Below are 24,241 nucleotides of genomic sequence, written 5' to 3' on the forward strand. Positions count from 1 at the left end.
AAAAAAAAAAAAAGCCGCGTCCTGCTTCTCCCCCCTCCCTCCAGCTCTTGCGCCGCCATACAGCTGATCAGCGCAAGCCTGGGAGGGAGGGATGAGGAGGAGGAATGCGGTGTGCTTAGGGAAGACGCGGGGCCAGGGCGAGGATTTGGGGAGGGATCCAATGGGGCAGGGAGGGGGCAGAGTCAGGGCGGGATGGGCCGCGAGACAATTCGCGTCCCGACGTGGGGCCCTGCACCTGCTAAAGCTGGCCCTGCCCTAACCATTGCACCATCCTTCCTCTCCTCAGGACAGATACAACAAGCGAGCGTGACACCAGCCAGGAATAGAACCCAGGAGTCCTGAACTTCAGTCACCAGGCTCAAGTGGCCTTTGTGGATCCATTTGAGACAGATTCTTGTTCTGCTTTTGTCCGCTGGACAAAAGAGCCCTCTGCTATCAGAAATCTCCTCCTTGCAGGGGTACTTATAGACCAGGATCAAACCACCTCTTAGCTTTGTCTTGGATAAGCTAAATAGACTGTGCTTCTTTAGTCTCTGAGCTATTATTGTGCTATAGCTATGCAGGTCAATTTCCCCATGTAGACGAGTCCTCACTGTTTTCCAGACCATGAATCATTCTTGTGGCTCTTCACAGCCTCCCCAGTATTCCACAAAATGTGGACCCCAGAACCAGGCACAGCACCCAGGCCTGGCCTACCCAGTGCTGCATATCTCCTCATTTGGAATTTCAGGTTATTCTCCAAATACCACAGCTTGGTTTGTTCAGAATGGTAGTGACAGAAAAGCACCGATTTACCACTCTCTCTCACACACACACACACAGAGTCCTCCTTAACATCTAAGATGCTATTATCCCCATTGTACAGACGGGCAAACTGAGGCAGAGACAAGCTAAGTGACTTGACCAAGGTCACACAGGAAATCTGTGGCAGAGCAGGGAACTGAACCCAGGTCAGCCAAGTCCCAGCTGCTGGAACATCCTTCCACTTCAGAAGAACATTTCCAGCTACCAAACACGAGCAGACGAGCAGAAAAACAGAGTAAAGACAGAAAGGCAGTCACACAGAGCAGTAAGTCACTCCCTACTCCCCTCTATAGAGAGTTTCCCTTTAGTTAGGTTGACCTGGAGCTTCCTCTAATGACATCTTTCAATTACCTTATACTGCTCTTTCCAGCCCTGCTTAAAATTTGCAAATCATTCACCCTGGAAATGGCTTCCTATCACGCACATTTCTTTAAAGGCCTTGTGTGGGCTAAGAAGAGTGCTGGGCTTCACTAACACATGCTAGCTAAGCCCCAGTTACAGCCCATGCTAAGGAAAGAGGTTAGCACCTAGAGCGAGATTTTAGGCGACAACCCGATCAGTCACACTTGAGATAAAAGGTTTTAACCTTACATCTGCCTGAGAAGAAAGGCTGAGGTTAGGTTGGGTTTCACCAGTATATGTTAGCAAAGCAGATCCAAACACGACCTCTTAGCCTAGTCAAGACAAGGTCTTGTCGATGCAGATTTACGGGCCGCTTGTGGGCGAGACAAGTCACCTTTTGCATGTTGCGAAGGCCCAAACGTCTCCAAAGGAAATGAAAGCATGCTAAGTTCCACACAGCAAACCCCCCACGCCTCACAGATGCCTCTTACCTCTGCCAAGGCTGCAAGTTGACCCAACAGCTGAGTTGAACCCGTCTCAGTGTGAGAGACCAAACGCAATCCGCCTGTGGCTCAGAGGTGCACCAAAGTGGTAGGCTGCACAGTGGCTAGCCTATTACCTGCCTCCTAGGTAATCCCCTCTCAATGGAGCTGCTTGGAGGCTGTTTGCAGGAATTCCAGGGCTAATGATTTGCAAGTTTTAAGCAGGGGGCTGAAGAGGCCACTGGAGCAGTGAAGGACACCCAAAGATTGCATCAGGCTAGAGGAAGTGCCAAGTCAACCTAGCTACTAGGAAACTATACGAAGGGGAGTTCCAACAAATTGTGTGAATTTAAAGCAGATTAACTACTCTGGATTAGCTCCCTGTGTGGACTGCTCTTACTCTGAATTAGTTTAAACAACTCCCAGTGACTAATAATGAATCAGTCTGATACAGCAGCCCCTCCCTGTAGCAATGACAGCAGGAACTCTACACTGCAGCTGAGAGAGTGGTTCCCAGAGCAGGTAGAGCTGCCGGTGCTAGTTCTACTCAAGATAACACACTACAAGGAGCAGCATGGCCAGGGCAGCACAGGCAGCGGCCTGGGCTAGCCGCCCGAGTACAAATCACCCAACCCCTTGGGTACCTACTTGGGTGGCTAACCTGAGCTGCCGCCCACGGCCACATGGCTACTTTTAGCACAGCTAGTACATGACTGTCTACCCACGCCCGGAAGCACACTCCCAGCCACAGTGTACACAAATAAATGTGTTAGTCTCTAAGGTGCCACAAGTACTCCTGTTCTTTTTACAAACTCTCAGTGAGTCAGGACACACTGACATTAATTCACTTAGTTACAAGCTAATAGTTACCTTTATCTCCCGTTGAAAGATTGTATTTTTCAATCATGGCTGATTATACCTAGCAGGTCACTCATTGTATTTTTCTAACATCTGCCTCTTTTTTTTTCCTCTTCTTTTCTATTCCTCCTGCTTCTGTGAAGTCTCTCTAGAAGGATCCCTCTCCCTGCCACTCGTCTCCTCTAGACCTCTCTCTTTCTATCCATCTTCGTTCCTACAATAGAAAGACATAATGATTGTTTTGTAATTTCATTTAACAGGTGGTTGGGATGACCCATTTGTATTCCCTTCCTGTCTGCATTACTACAACTGATCAGAAAAAAAACAATGACAGGTTTCAGAGTAGCAGCCGTGTTAGTCTGTATCCGCAAAAAGAACAGAACAGGAGTACTTGTGGCATTTTAGAGACTAACAAATTTATTAGAGCATAAGCTTATGCATCCGAAGAAGTGGGCTGTAGCCCACGAAAGCTTATGCTCGAAGAAATTTGTTAGTCTCTAAGGTGCCACAAGTACTCCTGTTCTTTTTGCGAAAAAAACAATGACATTTTCCCCTCAAGGAACTTCAGTCAAGAAAGTCTTCACATAGTTTCACAGATTCTAAGGCCAGAAGCAACCATTAGGTCAACCACTCTGACCTCCTGCATACCACAGGCTATTTATTTTCACCCTGATAGCCCAGATTTCCCCCACCCCCAGTGGTACCTACGAAGTTCCGAACCAATTCAAAATAAACATTTGTGTGTCAACTCCCATTTTCATTTGTATTTAAAAAGACCACCATTATTTAGAAATTTGGCCACCCTTTTCAGCGTACTCTGAGGAGGACAACAAGGAGTCTGGTGGCACTTGAAAGACTAACAGATTTATTTGGGCATAAGCTTTCGTGGGTAAAAACCTCACTTCTTCAGATGAGGACTTCTTCTGAGGAGGACAGCACCCCAGCCATCAAGCCAGAATCTTTGGCCAGGTTCTTTGATTATTAACCAGATCCATAATAAGTAATGTATGATGTAACATGTTCATGCTGAATTGTAACTTTGCCTTAATAAAAAGTTATGCAGACCAACATTTTAAGTCAACATGAAAAAAATCTTGTTTCTAGTCACCATTTTGATTACTGCATCATTTCATTTTTGGGGAGGTTTAAGCAAAAAAAAAAAAAAACCATTTTAAGTGAAAATTATTTTCTCTACTTGACATTTTAACCAGATAGTGTCATTTTGTCTTGGGAGGGTTTTTAATGGAAAAATAAGATGACATTTTAAGTCAAAATTTGTGCTATAAATCATTTTGTTTCAGAGTTGTTGCTGCTGGGTTTTGGTTTTTTGGGGTTGTTTGTTTGTTGGTGTTTTGGTTTCAACCATAATGACATTTTCCATCAAAAAAATTGTTTCTAATCAACATTTCGATTAAAGTGTCATTTCAAGGGTTTGTGATTTTTAAAAACAAAACATGCCTACATGGAATTTAAGTCAAAACAAAATAACAATTCTCATTTCAACTGAAGTGTAACATTTTCATTTGCTTTTAATTAACGTTTAAAAAAAAAAAACAGATTTTAAGGCAAAACTAATGTTTTTCTTTTCAAAACCTGGACTTGTTTGGTTTCCCCTGCGGGGAATTTCATTTCATTTATCATTCAAATTGACATTTCCTGTGGAAAGTGTCCAGTTTCGATTGTTCAGCAAAAAAGCTTTCCACAGGAAAAAATTCGGATTAATTTTCTTTCTGGCTCCTGGTAATGCAGCGTGATTCTTTGTCTCCCTCTAGTGGCCAAAGTATGTATAGAGGTTAGAGCCTCCGAGCTAATGGACCTGGTTCTTTGACTACGTGGCTCTTAACTGTTTCCAGACTGCAAGTCCTTTTTTCCCATGCCAGGGGCCCATCCAACCAGGACTCTCTCCTTTTAGAGGGCACAACCCACAGGTTTCGAATCTATACTTTAAAATCCAACTCATGCTTGAAGATCCAGTGGTCTCAGGTTCACTCAACCAGAGGCATTGTTACAATGGGTTCTTTCTTTCTTCTGTGTAACCATCACCCCCAGAGACCTGGCAGCCCCCCTCCCTCGTCACTTTCAGCGGGTTTGTACAGGAGTCCCTGTTTGGCCCTGTAATAGGAAGTTGGTGAACTATTCTGATGCAGGAGCTAGAATAGACTCCAGCTCACCGTACCACAGCTGAATGGTGCAGAGAAACTTCAGTGCTCAGACCAGCACAGCGGACACCAATGCATCCTTTCACATCATTTTCAAGAGCAGACTGTCCCTTTAAATTCACAGCAGTTGTAACTTGGGTTCCTCATGCTCCCATTCTCCTCTAGGGGCTAGGCTCCCTGGCCAGACTACCACCACCACCCCCATGATGCCCCATGGCCATGGACTCCCATGATGTACTGCCTCCCCTCTCCAAGAGGGGGAACCATGGTACATCATGGGAGATGTAGTCTGACCAGAGTGCTCAGCTTATAGAGGAGAACTGGAACATGAGACATGTGAACTACAGCTCCCATGAGGCACCGTGGCAGTATTTCAATAGAGATTTTCAGTCTTAGAATTTTCACCAAAAAAAAAAAAAAAAAGAATTTCCCACAGGACCACCATCCCCCTTGCCAATTTTCTAGTCTCTGCACTGGCTCAAGGTACAGGCATGCATTAGGAGCACTGGATCAAGCTAAGCATGGCTCTGCTGAGCTTAGAACGGCATGGGAAAGGACCCAGTTACCCTAGTGAGAGCACAAGTTGCACTGCTGGATGGCTGTATTAAATGGGCAGAGCTTTTCTGCCCTGTAAACTGGGTGAGGAGTCACTAATCTACCCCTGGGCCCTGAGCACTGAAGAAAATTAAAGGGGGCTAACTTTTGACCTTTGCTGAGTGGGTCAAACACAGCGGGTGGCTTGAACCTGATCTCTCGCAGTTTGCGGTTGCCAAGATTCCCTGCCGGCCAGACTCTTTCACCAAGCTGTTGTCTGCAACTGAACCAGAGCAGGGGAGAGGCAATGAGCAGGCACTACATCAGGGCCGGCTCTAGGCACCAGCAAACCAAGCACGTGCTTGGGGCGGCACATTTTCAAGGGCGGCATTCTGGCCATCTTTTTTTTTTTTTTTCCCCTCTTCGGGCAGCAAAAGCCAAGAGCCAGCCCTGGCAGCAGCAGCGCATTGTGTGCGGGGGGCGCTCTGAGGCCGCTGCGGTTCGCGCCGCGGGGGAGCAACGCCGCACCTTGTGGCTGGGCCAGGCAGGCTCCTAGCGGGAACACTTGGGCTGGGGGCCGCCCCTCGCGGCACACGGAACCGCCAGCAGATGCCGCAGGGCGGCCGCCCCCCAGGGCCACAGCTGGGGCTGGACGAAGCGGCCTGAGCCGCCCAGGGACTGTGGCAGGGCAGCCAGAAGCAGCAGCAGGGCCATAGAGGGCGGGGCACGGCCATGCGGGACCCGCATCCCGCTCTCCGGGGCTCCGCTGCCTCTGGGGCTACCCTGCCCCGGCTCCTCATTCTCCTGCCAGGGTGGTCACACGGCTCTGCCCTCTCGGGTCCCGGCCGGTCCTGGAGGCGGAAGCCCTGGATGGAGGGACCCTGGGCTGAGGCGCGGCCCGGGAGCCCCACTGCTTACCCCGACCCTGCCAGCGCCGGACCGGCTGGAGGTGAGGGGGGAGCGGGTGGAGTCAGCACTGGTGGGGGAGAGCCCAGGGCTGGGGCGGCACGGGGTGGGGTGGGGGAGAGAGCCGAGCGCGGGGGCGGCAGGGGGTGCGGGTGGGGTGGGGGTGAGAGGGGGGGGGGGGGGAGCCAAAAATTTTTTTGCTTGGGCCGGCAAAAAACCTAGAGCTGGCCCTGCACTACATTTTTTGCTAGCTAAAATCCTAGTACTAAACATGTTTCTATCTCAGATACTTATATAAGGGTCCCTCAGCTAAGCCCACTGTAATTTTACATATGCTCCCCCTCCCCCCAACCCTCCCTCGTGAGGCAGGGAGGTGTTGTTATCCCATTTTTACACATGGCAAAACCAAGGCACAGAAAGATTATGGGCTTGTCTACACCACAAATGCTTTACCAGTGGCACGGAGTCACCTGGCCAATGCTCTGGAACTACTCCATACGAAGCCAGTCAGGACTCTGGGGAGCCTCCTCTCTCTGAGCACATTGTCACCAGGGCAAGAAGTTTACACAGCTTCGACCTTCTTGGGACTAACTTCGGAGCATTCAGCATCCCCTTCTGCCCAGTATGCATCCCGCAGCGAGTCTGCCCAGGCGGGGGTCCTGGGGAAGCTAGAATGCCCTGCACCCCAACTCAGCAGTGATGCTCAGCCAGCATGTAGAACAGGAGGATTTATTAGTTGACAGGAACACAGCATAGAACAGAACTTGGCTATCACAGAAATCAGTGACTTTCAGTCAAGTCCATCTTGGGGAGTCCTGGGCCAGACAGTCTGGACTCCCCCTCTTTCAGTCCCCCAAGCAGACTGCCAGCTTCCAGCGATTGGACCTCCGACACACCCCTTGCTGCTCCTCCTCTTTGTCCTGCTTCCCAGGCAAAAGGTGTCACCTGGTCACACCCCCTCCTGGGTCTCAGGTTACAAAGGGCTCTGCCATAGCATACGTGCAGACCGCTGGGCAGCCTCACCTGCCCCAAGGGCCTCCGCAAAAATCACACACCCAATTCCCACCACTGAAATATTGGTGCAGTACACAGGGAAACAAAGGTACACACAGTATTAGTATAGGACAATAAGGCCTGGTCTACACTAGGACTTTAATTCGGATTTAGCTGCCTTAATCCGAATTAACCCTTCACCCGTCCACACTACAGAGCCAGTTAATTCGAATTAAAGGGCCCTTTAAATCGATTTCTGTACTCCACCTCGACGAACGGAGTAGAGCCTAAATCGATTTTGTTAATTCGAATTAGGGTTAGTGTGGCCGCACACCACCGAATTAATGTGGTTTAAAACCGAATTAAGGTGCTTAGTGTGGCCGCGCACAATCGAATTTATACAACCTGTTTCCCAAATTCGAATTATCTAAATTCGGATTAATCCTGTAGTGTAGACATACCCTAAGACTCACAAGCAACATAACAAGATGAATAAAACCCCACTTCATCACAACCAGCATAGTTACTCCAGGATCGCTATGCCAGCAAAGCCCCATCGTGGAGATGCAGCATAAGTCGACAGGAGTTCTTCCCGCACAGTAATACCACCTCCCTGGACATTATCTATGCCAACAGAGGCCCTCTTCCGTCGGTATAGTTGTGTCTGCCCCGGAGGGTTTGCCAGCCTAGCTATGTTGGCTAAGAGGGCAATCTTTTCACACTCCTAGCTGACATAACTATGCCAACAAAGCTTTGTAGCATAAACTAAGCCCAAGTGACTTGCCCACACACAAAAGCTGGACCTCTGTACCGGTACAGTTAAACCAGTACAATCCTCCAGCTCCAGTGTGGGGACTCAGTTTACCAATATGAAAATGCTTATAACGGTACAGCTCACGTCAGTATGGGAAGGGAAGTAAGCCATCTTTATACCACTCTCTGGAGTCCACAGTTGTGGTGGAGGTGTTAATATTAGGGATGTTAAACCGTTAACCAGTCAACTGGTAAGCATTAGGCTTACCGTTAACCAACCTTAACAGTTAACCCCCTGCACGCCGGCCAGAGGGACCCCAGCCCTGGCCACCCTGCGCCAGCTGGAGCGACCTCGGTTAACCGGCTAAACGATAAAATTCTATCGTTTAAACAGTTAACTTTTTAAACGATATTTACATCCCTAGTTAATATTGCTTTGCCTAGAGACTGATGCAGAGGTGAGCCTGCAGAATCACTGAGAGAGGTGTGAACTACCCCATTCATCTCTGGGACCCAGGCGCAACAGTCAGCGACTATAAAGCCAGAAGGGACCACTGTGATCATCTAGTCTGACCTCTTATATAAACACAGGCCATAGGAATTCCTGGAATTCACAGCGGGTTGCATCAGAGCAGATCTTTTAGAAAAACATCCAGTCTTGATTTTAAAATGGCCAGGGATGGTGAATCCACCACAGCTCTTGGTAAATTGTGCCATTGGTTAGTTACCCTCATTGTAATGCAGAGATGAGCCTACAGAGAACCAGAGCAATAGCTTGGAGAGGTATGAACGGACCCATTCATCTCAGTGAAAGGTCAGCTCAGCTGCTCAGTGACCACTGGCTCTGCACAGTAAGTGCACAGTCAAACAAGCGGCTACGTTCCACCCCAGAAACAGCTGCATGTCAGCAGCGGCTAAAGCAATGGCTGTATAGCTTGTATTCCAGTTACACATTCCCAAAGTGCCCAGGGGAATTCAAGCAAGACGAAAGGAAGTTTATGAGATACACAGTTGTTATTGTAATAAGAAGCTTGTTGTAAACTCCCACTGGGCACGTTGGAAGTGCTGTAGATGGAAGAAAATTAGGTGAGTGGCCTGGGCTAAACCGTATCTGTTTTCTTTTCAACCTCATTTCCTTTGTTTCTTCAAAAAGCCTGTTTACTGAGCAGTTTTACGCTGCAAAGGGACACTAAAGGGGCCATTGTGTGCTGTATATTTATTGTCTCTGACTACAGCCAATTTGCTCAGTCTGCGAATAAAAAAAGATCAGTCCCAACTGCTAGCTCTGCAAATTTAGCTCAAACGCCGAACAGCCCTGCATGAAGTCCTGGGATCTAGTCCCAAGACGTGAGACCTGGCTTCTGTGCCTGATTCTGTCACTGACCTTCTGTGAGAGTCTGGGCAGGCCCTTTCCCCTCGCTGTGCCTCGATTTCCCCACCATGTCTACTTAGATTATAATCTTGTTGGGGCAGGAACTGTCTCTCACGGTGTGTCTAGGTAATGCCCAGTGGGACAGGGCCCTGATCTTGGTTGGGGACTTTAGTACTAGAAGGAGATGTGTGGTCATATAGTTAGAGCAGAGGGACAACAGGAAGTTAGAACTTTTGGGTTCTATTCCCACCTCTGGGAGTGTAGTCAAAACAGAGGCTTCAAACCCAGGCTGCTAACTTCCAATCCACGTATGTGTTTAGAAAGCATGGTAAGTCCTGGATAAACACAGACTCCCTTTGTGACCATGGTCATGTCACTTCGCTCTATGCCTCAGTTTCTCCTATCTGTAAAATGGGCCTATGTCCTGTGCTGTGTCATTCCATATTCTTTATGAAAATATGCTTATGATATGAATATGACATAACTGAGATATACTTTATGCAAGATGGCTCATGTAAGATATCATTGGAAAGGTTATGATTTACTGAATGCTATTATCTTATTTGTATGCATGTATCATTTCTGTATCTGAAATTAGGAATATTGGCTATTTATCTGTATTTCAAGACGCCCACTGCTAACACTTCAGGTCAGGAGCGCTGCCAGCTTTTCCGCCGCCCTAGGCGGCGGAAGGTCCCGCTCCGAAATACCACCCCCCCACAGAGGCGGCGGAAGGTCCTGCCGCGGAAATACCGCCGCGATCGCTGCCCCCCAAATTGCAGCATCCTAGGCGACCGCCTAGGTCGCCTAATGGGTTGCACCAGCCCTGCTTCAGGTTCAACAATGGAAAAGCCAGCAGTGCTGATGGCCCATCAACAAGGACAATGGACTGCAAAAGAGCTTAATCTTCCTGTGAAGGTGTGGGTCAGCCTGTGAAGAATGGCTATAGGGGCCCTACAGAGACCATGTCACCTGATACTGGGACCCATCTTGAATTCTGTACTTTTCCATGAGAAGAGGGGGGGGGTGTGTGTGAGAGAGAGAGAAACTAGGAAACAAAGGACTCCTGCCTTATGCAAATCCTATTTAAGGGTGGGGAGTGATGTAATCCAGGTCAGTAGATCTCCCCTGCTACCCCACCCAAGATGGCTGCTGGAAACAGCTAAAACTGAATTGGGGGAAAGAACTGGACCCATCTGGTCTGTGAAGAAGATTATTAGAACCACATTTAGGGGAAGAACTTGCATGTAACCAGTTTCTTTAGTGTATTAAGCTTAGTTTGCGTGCTCTTTTTTATTTTCTTAATAATCTGCCTTGTCCTGTCTGCTACCTCCTTAACTACTTAAAATACACCTGTGATAGTTAATAAATGCATTTCTGGTTTACAATATAACCCAGTTTATGTGATTTCTAACTGGGGCGGTGAGGAGTTGTGCACATCCTCCTCCACATTGAGGGAAAGGCAAATTTCATATTATTTTGGGTTTGTACTCCAAGGGGGGGTGGACATCTGGGTGCTGTGGCAAGTCCCTTAAACTGAGCCTTCTCAGAGCGGATCTTGGTCTCTCTGTGCAGCTGGGTGTGGCCCTGCCTGTGTGTGTGGCTGGAAAAGGCTGGGGAGCCTAGCCCAGCAAGGACAGCTAAAAGGGGACCCAGGCTGGCAGAATAGTCCGACTCAGTGGCGTCCCAGCCCACCAGGTGACACCCCCGGGGGTTCAACCCATCACATGTCCAGTGACACGGACGGGAATGTAGATCAACAGCACAACTCATTGGCCTGACACACAAATAATAACCGCAGTACCTAAGTCTCTGCCTGAGATCGAGGCCCCCGTTCACACCCTCACTGATATCATCACTCTGGGCACTGCAGAGACAGGCCCTGCCCTGAAGAGCTCACAGTTTCTGTTGATAAGAACAAGCTACGTCAGTAGAAGGCACCTTTATACTGAAGTCACACCATCTGCACAATGGAGGTTGGACCAATGCTGTTCAAGAGGCACAGGATCTGTGGGTACAGCCACGCTCAGATGGAAGTGTTCATGTGTGGGGCATGGGATTATTTAACTGGTTCAAATACTTTTCGCAGCTAAAGGAATAAGAGCACAAAAACAGGCTAAAGCCCGAATCAGTACTTTGCAACAAAGATCTCATTCTTCTAAAGCTCCCAGGGTTGTGCAGGCTGTAGTATTAAAGGACTGAGCTGGAGCACAAGAATTCTCGCATCCTTTGAAAGCCAGATGAAAGTAGGAGAACGTTTGAAGCGTCAGATACAAGGCGCGGCCAGAACGCCACTGAATTTAAGCAGAATAAAGAGCTCTGCTGTATGAATGACGTAAACGGAGCCCTGCTGCTCCCAGAAATATACGCAGTCCAATTCACGCTGCTATAGCGAGCCGCCTACCCAGCTGCCTCTGATCTGCTCTTTGTCGCAGGGCCCCAGGACAGAGCTTTCTGCTGCTTCTCTTTGAGGATTTCCCCATTTTTCAGAAAGCACCGAGCACTTGCTCTTGGAAAAACAGGCCCTTTTAAGGAGGCTGAGGACGAGCAAAGCCCTGAGATTGAGATACTCCAAAATCGCTAGTCATGCCTGAAAATCCTGCCCTCTGTCTCCAGGAACTTAGCAGCCCCATCAGTTCAGGTGGAAGCCTCACTGATCCCAGATCAAGGATGTCTGTCTATTATTAGCAGGATAGCAGCACCTAAGGCCCTGACCAAGATTGGAGCCCAGTTCCTCTAACCACTAAATACCACTTCTGTTCCAAGATCTGGAAGGGAAGTGGGGTCAAGTGGTTAGATCGGGGGCTAGGAGTCAGGACTCCTGGGTTCTATTCCCAGTTCTGAGATGTCGTCGTCCAAACAGGAGTAACTAGGAGTCCAGGACTTCCAATAATTAGATTAAAAGCCCCTTGGGGCAGAGATCATCTTTTTGTTTTGTGTTCGAACAGCCCCTAGCACTGTGGGGGCCTGGTCTGTGACTAGGGCGCATAGGCACCACAGTAATACAAATAATAAATAATAATAATGGGACTCCCAGGTTCTATTTAAAAGTCTGGGGGGTTAGTGGGTTCTAGTGGTTAGCGCAGGGGACCTGAGGGTCCAGGACTCCTGGGTTCTATGCTTGGCTCTAGAAATAGAGTGGGGTCAGTGGTTAAAGTTTGGGGGCTGAGAGTCAGGACTCCCACCTCTGACAGTCAGAGAATTTGGACAACAAAAGTCACTGCTCTGAGAATTGAGTGTAAAGCCCCTGCCCCATAATGCAAGGTAGTCGGAGACCTTTGACCAAGAGGAGCTAGAGAGGATGTTAGCATGGGACAAGGCTTGCTCCTTCCTTGCGACTTTCAATCCCTCCCCCCACCCCACCCCAGCAGCTCCTCTTTGTTGGGAAGCACTTAACCAATCACAGTTAATACGTCCCCAGTCAGTCTTCAAATTAATTTCTTGAATTAATTTAAAGAGTAAATGAAATGACTGTCCCCAGGCCATCCACGGGCTGGGATTCTGACCCGGGCTGCAGGGTTGAGCATGGGTGATACGTGAATGGGAGACCATGATTGCTTGTTCCTCTGGCACCGTGCTGTCCCCAATGTCCCAGGCAGTGCTAGAGGGCACTGTGCAGCCAGGAGGGGGAGGGGCTCAGTAGGGAGCGCTCTCCCCTGAGACAGTGCTGATTGTCTAGGCTGTACTTTTCATCCCTCCCCCCTCCCCCCGGGTAATTAAGCAAGATCAGCATTATAACCCCCTGCCCGGGGGTGACCTCGCCTAGTGTGGACACAGCTTAGATCAGCAAAACTGAAATAAGGTATAGCAGCAAAAGTGTCGCAGTGCTGGTATAATTGCATCTGGACTAGTGGCTTTTCCTGGCATAGCTCCACTGGTCACAAATCACCTCACCACACCCTCAGCCAGTAGGATACTGGAGGGACTCATGGGGAGGTTATGCAGGGATGAGGTGGGGGGGGCCCCCCATATGTGGTTATGGGCTGTTCTTGCAGAAGTCTGTAGTGTAGACCTGGCCTATGACTACCCGTGCCTTGCCTCCACTCTGTTTTACAACAGGAAAGCGACCATGTGTTAGTCATCCCACAGTGAAGGTTTTTTTGTTTTTTAATGCAGTGAAGACCAAGTCTAAGGCATTTAAGGGCATGTCTACACTACAAATCTAAGTCGATGTATATTAGGTCGACTTACAGCCACCGCAGTAATTACTGCAGTGGTGCATGTCCACACTACCCTCCTTCTGTCGTGGGTGCAGGTCCTCACCAGGAGCACTTCCACTGACCTAAGAGGGGCAGTGTGGGGAGCTGAGGGCCTGGTCTCTCAGCTCTGCTGGCAGCTCCCTGCCAGGAGCCTGGCTGCTCCACAGGCTCCTAGCAGACTCCCCCCATCCCTTCCCCGCCGCTCCCCATTTCCCACCAGGAGCAGTGCAAAGCTGCCTGCGGCTTCTTCCCTTCCCCACCTCCCCGTTCCCCACTGGGAGCACAGGGAAGCTGCCCCGGGCTTTTCACCCCCAGGGAGCGGAGTCCAGCTGCCCCAAATTCTCCCCCCTCCCGCCGGTAGCCAGGCAACCGTGGCAATTTCACGGCTCACCCAGCTGTGAAATTGACACAGCTGCCTGGCTCCTGGCAGGGAGCTGGCTGCTCAGGTGTCTCACCCAGGCTCCCAGCTGGGAGCAGGGGGAAGCCACCCAGCTCTCCAGGGGAGCTGGGCTCTAGCTGCCCACTTTCTTGTTCATTTCACAGCTCCTGCCATGAAATTGACAAGATAGCCAATATAAGGGACACAGTGTCTACACAAACGCTACACAGACACTGTCGCCCTAACTACACCGTCACAAGCCCTCGTGGAGGTGGAGTTATGTCGGTGTGGTAGGGTGCTTACATCGGTGGGAGGAAGGCTGTAATGTAGACACTGACATAATTAGGTTGACATACGCTGCCTTATGTCGACCTAATTGTATAAGATAGGTGAGACTTAGGGCTGGCCTTTGTTCCTTCGCATGGCTGAGCTGCTGGAAATCTAAAAGCTGATGAAAGCTAATTGGGCTGAAAAAGACCACAAGCGCATTTCCTTTTGATTCAACATCTGCTTCCATTGCCTGGAACAAACCAAATTTCCATGAAGGCTTAAAAGTCCAGGGGATTTCCAGGAATCAGTGACTCTGAGGCCAATTAATCACTGGAGCAGCTTGCTAAGGGAGGTGGTGGAATTGTCTCACTATTTCCTTGTGCTCCCCTGTGGGTCCCTATGCGTCTGCTGTCTCTTGTAAGCCCTTTGGGGCAGGGACTTTCTCTCATGGTGTCTCTGAACAGCACCCAGCACAATGGGGGCCTAACTTGGCCAGGGTCCATGCAGCGCGTGGCACGATGGAGGCTCTCCAATCTGTTGAGTGCTGTGCAGTGCCCAGCCTGACAGGGGCCCCGATCTCACAAGAAAATTGGCATGGAAGGGACCTCCTGGGTCATCAAGTCCAGGCCCTTGCTATCGCAACCGACCATGCCTCAATCAGAGTCTGTGGAGCACCAGCATAACAGGGCCCCCAGTTCATTGGTTCAGGCCTCCAAACACTACTCTAATGCAATAATGATTGCCTTTACCTCTCTGATTCTTCAAGGTTGTGTATTTTTCCCCACTGACTCCAGACTCCTCCCACCTTCTCCCCAAGCCCTCCTCCCTGGCTCTCACTCTATGGGCAAGCTTGTTTCAAACTGCCTAATGCAGGGCCCGATTCTGAGAAGCACTGCATGCCATCAGCTGCTAGGGAAGTGATGGGAGGGGGTCTGGCAGTGACTTACAGGGTTCAAGCCCAAACCTCTGAGCATTCAGCTGTATGTTATGATTTATCCTTTTAAATGCCACTTCATTTCCAATTGCTGCAACTGAAACGCCTTTTGTTCTGAGGGTTGGAAGGCAGTGTGTGTGTGTGTGTGTGTGTGTGTGTGTGTGTGTGTGTGTGTGTGTGTGTGTGTGTGTGTGTGTGTGTGTGTGTGTGTGAGTGAGTGAGTGAGAGAGAGAGAGATATTAAATGTGATTAACAGACATAACCATGCAGATACACTGGTTTACACAGCTGTAATATTCTTATCTTATTCAAGACAATCCACTCACAGCCCAGTATATTCTTCCAGCCTTTGTATCTCTGGCAGTCCATGGGGAGAGACACTAGCTTGGAGTGAAAACACAGGCATGAATCATACAGCTGCAGGAAATATCCGTTTAGAGATGAGTAGCCCCCAGAGTCCATTAATTGCACGTTCGTTAAACCAGCTAATTTAGGGAGGTTTCCAAATGTACTCACTACAGGGCAATGTGGGGCAGTGGGTAGCCCCTGGTGCTGAGCACTACACAGATACCCCTACTCTGCAACTGAGATCGGGGAGTCCCCCCACCCCCAACCATGCTAGGTGCCACACAGACCCATCCCTCTGACTGAGAGCAGGGGGAGCCCCTCCCCATCATGCTGGGTGCTACACAGACACATAATGAGACAGGCCTTACTTGCCCCAAAGATCTTATAGTCTAAATAAAAGAGAGAGGGGAAACTGAGGCCCCAAGAGGGGTTGCCCAAGGTCAGTGGCAGAGACACTGCCAGCAATAGAACCAAAGTGTCCATACTCCCAGTTCTGGGCCCTAGCTACTAGATCACACAGCCACCAAAGTGGAGTTTTGAGCTCTGATTTTAGGCCGCACATGCGTGTAAGGAAATGACACCACCACTAACCATGCTCCATAAATCTACTTTACACGGAACGGAAGTGACACCAAACACTAACTCAAGCCTGGTGGAAAACATTAACTGACTCATTCCTGGTGCCATTTAGTACAGGAATGAATGGCAAGCATCCATCGGTCACCACTGGCACCAAACCACTAACCCTGCCCTTGGCATCTATTTATGTGCTTAGATTCACACACGGCCTCTCCATCACCGGGCTCTCTCTAGACTTGAATGTGCAGTTGTGCTGAAGAGTGTCATGATTTACTGGCGATTAACATGCATCACCCAGAGCTGTACAAATAAATGAGTTTTCAATTCACTGGTTAAACCAGAAAAAAAAATTAAAAATTGGTTTTGGGTTGGTCAGAAATGAAATTTTTTTAAAAACTTTTTTGGAGAATGGAAAAAGAAGAAAAAAAAAGTTCAAAGCAAAATGTTGTGTTGAGTTTGAGGTGTTTTTTTGAAACACTTTTTTTTTTTAAACAAAACTGAAGAAAAAATTGAAACAGTCATTTTGAATAAAAAACAAATCAAAACTTTTTTTTTTTTTTTTTAAATATATTTTCCAACTGAAACAATTTGGTTCGGCACAAATTCATGAAACATTTCAGTCAAGAACAAACCTGCATTTTATGGTGAAAACAAGTTTCACCTGAAAAATTCTGTCCATCTCTATTAAACAGCACAACTGGAAATTCTAATGAGGACACTTCAGACGGCTTATTCCCAGGCTCCAACGAACATCATCGTGAAGCATAATGCAGACACGTGACAAAGGATTGTTCCCAGTCCTGTCCACGACGAACAGAACAACCCAAGATTCGTTATGAACACCTAGAGATTGTGGCACTGGAGTTAATTCACGTTAATTAATGTTTTTGCAAATGCTATCTAATAATAATACCACCTAGCTCTTATCTAGCGCTTCTTTTCAGTAGATCTCAAAGCACTTTAAAAAGGAGGCCAGTATCATTACTGGTAGCTGAAAGCCAAGGCTGTCTCAGAGGTATAATTCAGGAAGTCATGTGGATAAAAAAAAAAGCCCAAAATGGCTGAGAACTTAAACATTGGCTGGTAACAGACCACGAATCCCAGCGATGATTGAACCTGGTGATATTCTGAACAAAGAGAGCTCTCGGCCAAGCTACTTCCATCGCTTCATGCTGACTCAAGACATTCTAGACTTCACAGTGGCACACAGAGTGACAATCCTGGAATCTTATTTTGAAGATTCCCATTTTACAGATGAGGAAACTGAATCACTGAGCAGGAAAGTCACTTACCAAAGGTCATCCAATAGGCTAGTGGCGGAACCAGAAAAGAACCTGATTCCCAGTCCAGTGCTCTATCCCCTATACTAGCCTACACTGCCTCTATACAGTCTACAAACTTGAAGCAGTACAGTCTAGCGGTTAAGGCACCAGACTAGGAGGCAGGGACCTGCGGGATCTAGCTCCAGCTCTGCCACTGATCTACTGTGGGTCCTTGGGTAAGACATGTCCCTGCCTTGTGCCTCAGTTTCTCCTCCCAAGCTTTGCTTATTTAGAGTGTGATTTTGGGGGGAACTGGGACTGTCTCTTGCAGTACCCAGCATGATAGGGCCCCAATCTTTGTTGGGACCTTTAGGTGCTACCCTAAGGAGAAGGAGTTTGGTCTTGTGCCCGGTACCACATAGACCCATAGCGAGAGACAGCTCCTGCCCTGCAAAGCATACACTCGTAGAACCCAGGAGTCCTGAGTCCCAGAGCAGTGCTGTATACAGTAGGTCACATGGTCTCATTTGGTTTTGTAATTTGCCTGTCAAGGGAACTCTTTCTTTTTAACAGAGCCTCCCGGGGGGGGGGGGGGGGGGGGGAAGGGGGGCAATTTGCTCCGGGCCCCAGGCCCCGCAGGGGCCCCCACAAGAATATAGTATTCTATAGTATTGCAACTTTTTTTATGGAAGGGGCCCCCGAAATTGCTTTGCCCCAGGCCCCCTGAATCCTCTGGGCGGCGCTGCTTTTTAAGCAACATAAAAACCAACCCAGATTATTCAGAGAAGTGATGACTCTTCCCAGACGGCAGAGAGGGAATGTAACAGAGGAGCAAAGCTGAGCAGCCTTAGAAGTCAAACAAACAGGTCCCTGTGAAGAGCGTTTTAGTAGGAAAAGCCAAAGAGACCTACGTTCAGGGAGCCTGCACCTCACTTCTAGCGCATTGGGATCGTGGGTGAGAAACAGGGCGCGGTCGCCGATCCGAGCTGGGTTTCCAGGAGGGGAAAGGCTTTATCCTGCAGAGACAAACGAGGAAAGTTAAGGGAAGCAAAACAACAATAAAAAGAGCCAGGGAGAGTTGTGCTGAGAATAGCAATTGGTGCAGAGTTGCAATTGCTGAGGGAATAGAAAACCCAGGGCTTCAAACACAGGGCTGGAAAAAACCCCTCCCAAGTCAGTGAGTCCAGTCCCTGCTGTCGCAGGCAGCCATGTCATAGACTCCTGGTCAGAAACTTATCAATGTTTGCTTCTCTGCTCCTCCAGAATCTCCCTCCTCTTGTTGGGAGGAGGGATAGCTCAGTGGTTTGAGCATGGGCCTGCTAAACCCAGGGTTGTGAGTTCAATCCTTGAGGGGGCCATTTAGGGATCTGGGGCAAAAATCTGTCTGGGGATTGGCGCTGCTTTGAGCAGGGGATTGGACTAGATGACCTCCTGAGATCCCTGACATTCTATGATTCTCATTTCTAGCTGAAACTGATTCCTGGCCAGTTTATTCCCATTTGTTCTTGTGCTGATATTGTCCTTGAGCTTCAACAACTCTTCTCACGCCCTGGGATGTGCACCTGGATGCATTTCTAGAGAGCAATCCGATCCCCTCTGAGCTTCAAGGGAGACAGACAGACATCAGCTCAAGTCATAACACCAAGTGGTTGGCTCATCTAGAGAGGATGAATCAGTGGTCAAGGTGTTAGCCTGCAGCCTGGGAGACCTGCTCCATGTATGACATTGGGCAAGTCACTTCGGCACACACAGATCGGTATAACTATTCCAGTGAGAGCTGTTTCCCCTCTCACCCTTTGTCTGCTTAGGTCTGTTCTAGGCACAGATTTTGTACCAGTATAACCATTTCAATTATCGGGTCTGATTTTTTTAAATTGATTTACATGTGGATTACGGTAGTGCCCAGGAGCCCTAGTTATGGAGCTCTCCACTAGGTGCTGTACAAACACAGAACAAAAAGACGGTCTCTGCCCCCAAAGAGCTTCCAATCAGAGGCTTGTGTACACAGCAAAATTGACAGGCATTAGGGATTTCGGAATAACTTCCGCAGTAGTTATTCCACAATAGCTCCCCATGTGGACGCTCTTATTCCGGAACTAGGGTGATCCACTTTAGAAACTGACTCCAGAATAAAAGCCTCCCCCGTCCCCCTGGAGTAACTCCAGAATAGACTCAAATTATAAAGCTAGACGGGACCACTATGATCATCTAGTCTGACCTCCTGTATACCACAGGCCCCACAGGACTGCCCTGAATTAATTCCTTGTTGAACTAGCATGGACCTTTTAGAAAAAACATCCAGTCTGGATTTAAAAATTGCAGGTGATGAAGAATCTGCCCCAGCCCTTGGTAAATTGTTTCAATGGTTAATAAACTCTCACTGGTAAAAAAAATTGTTTGCCTTATTTCAAGTCTGAATTGTTGAGCTGCAGCTTCCAGCCGCTGGATCTTGCTAGACCTTTTCTACTAGATTGAAGGGCCTGGTATCAGTTCTAGCATTTTAAAATTTACACCCTCCCTTTTTCCAGCACATCACCCTGCATAGACAAACCCTGCACCGAAACAGGTGGACATAGACAGACAAATGGCCAACAGTTATGCCAGTATAAAGGTGCCTTACACCAGTATAGCCGATTCTCCTTCCTACATGGGAATAGCGTTACCAGTATAAGCACTTTTATCCCAGTATAACTACATCCGCATTAGGGGTCCTGTGAGGCACCCAGAATAACAGGGCCCCCAATCTCAGTTGTAGCCTCTAGGCCACCACCACAATACAACTGAGCAGCACGCTGTCACATGGGAATGACGAACAAGGACCAGGCAGCTGATATTTCAGTATTGAACAAGACATGGCATCTGTTACCAAGCGCGGTATTCATGGAGGGAGAGGGAAAGGTTGGAGTTGAAAAATTAATGAATCCTGACAGGAAGAGCAGGATTTAACTGAGCATCAGCTGGGGCCTTTTCTTGCAGCTGTCTCATTCACGGAGCTCGGGCTGAGGTGCTTTGACAGCTAGAGACCGGATTGATGTCAACCACATCAGACAAGCTGGCAGTCAGATGCAACAAGAGGCAGATGCAATAATTCAAGAGACTCTAGTAGGCACCTTGAGTCTATGTGAAAGCAGCAAGCATCCACCGCTACTGCCCACTAGGCTAACGATCATGGGAGTAATACTGGGACTGCCAGACTGGATCAGACAAGGGATCCATCTCATACTATTGTAGCAGCCGGCACAACAGGGGCCCTGATTTCAATAACGGGGTCTGTGCAGTGTCTGGCAGGATGGGGGCCCCCCATCTCAGTCAGGGGATGGGGTCTGTGCCAGGTGCTGCAAAATGGAGTTCTGATCTCGGTGGGGTACTGTGCAGCACCGATCTATGAGCCCAGGCATAATCTGACTGAACTACATCTTCCATGATGCACCATGGCCAGGCACTCATAAGAGACATCTCCACCTCAAAAAGAGGGGAGAAAGTGATGCATCATGGGAGATGTAGTCTGGGCAGGGAGCACAGCCCACAAAAGAGAATGGGAGCATAAGACACCACTCCCCCCCCCCTCGCTGAACTACAACTTTCATGAGACATCGCAGCACCATTTTGAATCAAAACATTTTGGGTTTAGATACTGCACTGAAAAGCAGAAATTTTCTGCAGGATTGAAAGAAAACAAGCCCTATTTTCCAATGTGTCAGCAGATGTAAATTTAATGTAATCACACCTTGAAATCGTAGTCTGGACATGCCTTAGTGACAAAAGGAGCCTCTGTTTAGCATACTGGCTCAGCAATGCGAGGCCAAAGGCAGCTGAATTTCTTTCTGCTTGTGTAGGAGAATTGTTTGCTAAATTCCAGCTGTAGGCAAATTCTGCCTGCCTGTGCTACAGATAGGGTGACCAGATCAGAGAGATAAAATATTGGGAGCCCGGGGCTGGGGGGCGGGGGGGTGGGGGAGGAAGTCAAGACAAAAAACAGTTTCACTGCACACGGAGGGCCCAGGGCTGGGAGCACAGCGCAGAGGCTGCTCCAGCCCTGCAGCCCGCGGGGCAGTGCAGAGCAGGCAGGGGCTGGGTGGGCGGCGCGCCCGCGCCTCTCCCTCCCGCTCTCGGCTGCGCTGCGATCCAGCAGCTGCGGCTCCTTCCCAGCCGCGTGTGCTGCCCTCCCCGCGAAGCCTCCCACCCCCCAGCCCGCCCTGGGCACATGCGGCGCGCGTCCCGTTGCTGGCGGGGTGCCACGCACCTCTCCCGCTCGGCTGCGCTTCAGCGGCTCCTTCCCAGCGGGCGCCCCACCGGGAAGGAGCCGCTGGAACACAGCCGAGAGAGGTGCGGGGCTCCCCGCCGGCGGCAGCACGCATGCCGCATGTGCCCGGGGCGGGGCGGGGCAGGCCGGGCTGGGGGGCGCGTCCTGCCAGGAAGAAGCCACAGCCGCTGGAGCGCAGCACAGCCGAGAGCAGGTGGGAGAGGCGCAGGGCTCCCCCGGCAGCAGCGGGGATTTGGGCCGCGCTGCTCACCCGGCCTCTGCCCGCTCCGCGCTGGCCCCGCTCAGACCCCAACGCGCTGCCCCGCGGGCTGCAGGGCTGAAGCAGCCTCCGCGCTGCGCTCCCAGCCCCGGGCCCTCCGTGTGCAGTGGCCCGGGGGCTGGGCAGGAGCCCTCTGGCGCGGCAGGGGGCTCAGAGCTGAGCCCCCCCCCTCCTCCCCCCCCCCCCCTCTCCCTCCCTCGCCCACCCGGTACCCAGGTGCCAGAGCTGACTGACTAGCTCCAGGATCCAGGCGCCACCGTCGCCACCCCCTCCCTCCAGGCTTGCACCGCCATGCACCTGCAAGCCCTTGAGGGAGGAGGAATGCCGGGTGGTTGGGGAAGAGGTGGGGCCAGGGCGGTGATTTGGGGAGGGAGCCAATGGGGGAAGGAGGGGGCGGGGGGCGAGAGTCCCTCCGGGAGGGCAACATTTCTTGTTTGTCTAGTGTCCCGACCAAACAAACATCGGTCGGGACGCGGGACAAAGAAGCAAATATCGGGACAGTCCCGATGAAATCGGGACGCCTGGTCACCCTAGCTACAGAGGAACCTAGTTTTACTCTCTGATCAAAGCAGTGGTGCATTTAGCCTCAAACTAAGCACATTTGCTCTGCAGTCCTGGAGAGACAAACACACACAGGGCCCTGCAGTGCTGGTTACTTAGGGCCTTGTCTACATTGGCAAGGTTCTGCGCAATAAAGCAGCTTTTTGCGGTGTAACTCCTGAGGTGTACATGCTGCCAAGCCAGTTAGTGCACAGAAACTGCGCAGCTGCAGCACTGTAAAAAAACCACCGGGACGAGAGGCGTACAGCTTTCTGCGCTGGGGCTACACTGCTGCGGTGCCAGTGTAGACACCCTGGTCGATTACAGCGCTGCGATTGGGCTCCGGGAGGTGTCCCACAATGCCTGTTCTCGCCTCTCTGGTCATCGGTTTGATCTCTACTGCCCTGCCCTTAGGTGACCAACTGTGAGCCCCACCCCTTAAATTCCTTGGGAATTTTGAAAGTCCCCTTTCTGTTTGCTCGGTGATGTGTGCAGTGGTCTCAGCACATCTTTCCAGGTGACCATGCCTGCTCCATGCACCAGGCGATCCCCCGCTTGGAGCAATGCCAAGTTGCTGGACCTCATCGGCATTTGGGGAGAGGAAGCTGTCCAGTCCCAGCTGCACTCCAGCCATAGGAATTATGATACCTACGGACAGATTTCACGATGCATGACAGAAAGGGACCATGATCGGGACACACTGCAGTGCAGGGCCAAAGTGAAGGAGCTGCAGAACGCCTACCACAAGGCGCAGGAGGCAAACCGCCGCTCCGGTGCTGCACCCACGAGCTGCCAGTTCTACAAAGAGCTGGACGCGATACTTGGTGGTGACCCCACCTCCACTGCGAAGGCCACTGTGGATACATCGGTGGCTCGTGTGCCAGTCAAGAGTGGACCGAGCCAGGAGGAGGAAATCTTGGATGTGGAGCGGGAGGGGGGACCCAGAGACAGAGGACAACTTGGAGGTCAGAGATTCGTGCAGCCAGGAACTCTTCTCTACCCCGGAAGAGTATAGCCAGTCAGAGCTTGGCGAAGCGCAAACAGGAGATGTGCATACCACCACATGCCTAGTCTGAGCGGTGGAACAAGATGTTAATTGACTCCCTCACTTCACGGGAATCTGCCTCAGATCTCCATGAAACTCTCATGGAGATACTGGGCAATCCACTGCTGCGGGATCTTTGGCAGAGCTGCTTTGTTTCTTGCTCCATTAAGGGTAACTTTCCCGTGCCACTCTGCAGTCACTGGGGGGGGGACGGGACAGGACACGACAAAGAGGGAGACAACACACGACCATTGCTGCACACAGGCGAGAGCCACATAAGGGCCAAGGCGGAAGCCGCAGTCTTGGAGAAGACCCTCCCTTGATTCCCTGCTCACCCTCAGCAGCGAGATGTCTTCCATAACGAACACAGCCTGTGGAAAATGTGGGGACAGGAATGATTATAAGGCCCCCCTACAGTGCTGGCTCTTCCCAAGAGCCACGTGCCCAGTGTACAGTACAGTCCTGGAACACTGATCTCACCTGCCCCTGTGGTTACTCACCATTTTGGGGTCTTGTGGCTCATGTGTGCTTGCCTGGGGTCAGCCAGTAGTGACAGGTATGTGAATAGTGGCTGTGTTTTAAATCACTGAATCAGTGGTCTGTGTGTTGCAAACAATACTGCTTCTATAAAATTTCCATTTTGGCTTCACAGATATGATCTTGGGAGCCCAGCCTCCCTCTCGGTTATCGCCAGCTGAACGGCTGCGCAGAATTAGAAAGTTGCCATGAAGAACTCAAGAGGACTTTCTGCGTGAGGTCATGATGCACTCTGCGGCCGAAAAACAAGAATTGAAGGAGTGGTGGGAAAGTGAGAAGAGGGACCGAAAGGAGAACGAAGCCACGGAGCGGCTCTTAAACGTTATGGAGCACCAAGCGGACAAGCTCCAGATGATACTAGCACTGCAAACCAAGCAGCTCCACGCCCACCCTCCCCTGCAGCCGCTGTCACAAAACTCTTT

The 24,241-nt window shown here is 50.1% G+C and overlaps 1 protein-coding gene across 1 annotated transcript in view; it reads right to left on the reverse strand.

Annotated features, from left to right (window-relative positions):
- PC (pyruvate carboxylase) overlaps positions 1-24,241 on the reverse strand; it is a 236,947-nt gene that overhangs the window by 176,271 nt on the left and 36,435 nt on the right. The window contains exon 2 of the mRNA XM_024217764.3: positions 18,086-18,190. The gene's annotated coding sequence lies outside the window, so the exon portion shown is untranslated. The remainder of the gene's footprint in view (positions 1-18,085; positions 18,191-24,241) is intronic.

This window comes from Terrapene carolina, unplaced genomic scaffold (genome assembly GCF_002925995.2).
Source record: "Terrapene carolina triunguis isolate 2854851 unplaced genomic scaffold, T_m_triunguis-2.0 Scaffold89, whole genome shotgun sequence".
Classification (NCBI taxonomy): Eukaryota; Metazoa; Chordata; order Testudines; family Emydidae; genus Terrapene; species Terrapene triunguis.